The sequence below is a fragment of the Scyliorhinus torazame genome, chromosome 7 (assembly GCF_047496885.1).
Source record: "Scyliorhinus torazame isolate Kashiwa2021f chromosome 7, sScyTor2.1, whole genome shotgun sequence".
NCBI classification, from domain to species: Eukaryota; Metazoa; Chordata; class Chondrichthyes; order Carcharhiniformes; family Scyliorhinidae; genus Scyliorhinus; species Scyliorhinus torazame.
The window spans coordinates 220,237,703-220,238,736 of record NC_092713.1 but is presented as its reverse complement, the minus strand read 5'-3'; positions in this window follow the sequence as shown (position 1 = coordinate 220,238,736).

The window sequence follows — 1,034 nt, the reverse complement described above, 5'->3', positions numbered from 1 at the left end:
ATAATGATTATTAAAAGGCACATACAGAAATTCTTTCTCAGAAAGGGACGAAAGAATGAGTCACACACACATACCCTTTATTGTTTGCCTATCTCTCAAAACAGAACATGCAGATTTCTACACTGAAATATGTGCGAAGCTGTTTCTGAGAATTGGACCTTGCTTATGCATGTAGTGTCTTGAAACGATATAGGACAAGTTAAATTCAGAGCTAAGTAATTGTGCTGCCACTGTAGACAATAAGACACCACAGTATATGTGTACAGTCCACGTACTTAAAGAGGCATTGTCTTCATGAAAAAAATGTTTCTGGAGGTTGCAGAGGCAGAGAACATTTAGGCTATTTATGTTCCGATGACGTGAAAATGACACAGAAATACACATCAACATAGTTTGCATAATTATTTTGTACACTTGCAAATAAAAATAACTGCATTTCAAACTTTTTTTGGGCTGCGAATTACTTTGAGATATCATGCAAACACGAAAGGTGCTATGCAAATGCACAGGTTTGTGGTTGCACAAAACAATGTATTTGTATGACACGTTTCACATTCTCATGATGTCCCAAGGTAATTCACAGCAGAATAATATTTTTGAAATGCAATTACTTTTATTGATAAGGTAGTAAATGTGCTTGATCCCACAGACAGCTGTCACACTTAAAAAACAAAATGGAGATGTAAGGTGACCTGTCTTTTTGTCTACTAATATACAAGGAACCACACCAGGCTTGAAGTGCAGTCTCAGTCAGTCAGTCCCGGAGACAAGGCAACTTGGAAGGAATAGATTGAGCCCAGCAAAGAAGGAAACCTGCTTAAAATCCACCCTCAAGCAGGTAATTAGGGCTTGCTTTTTACCCACCAATTTAAAGAACCATGGTCGATCCTTTCTACAGAGACTCAGCTGCACTTTAACTGGAGCAAAGCCAAAAACCTGCTGTTATGAGGAGTAAACAACTGCCCATTTGTCACTAGAAACTTCCAACCCTCATTTCTTCAGTGAATCGAAAGGGAATAATCATCCCTGCAATG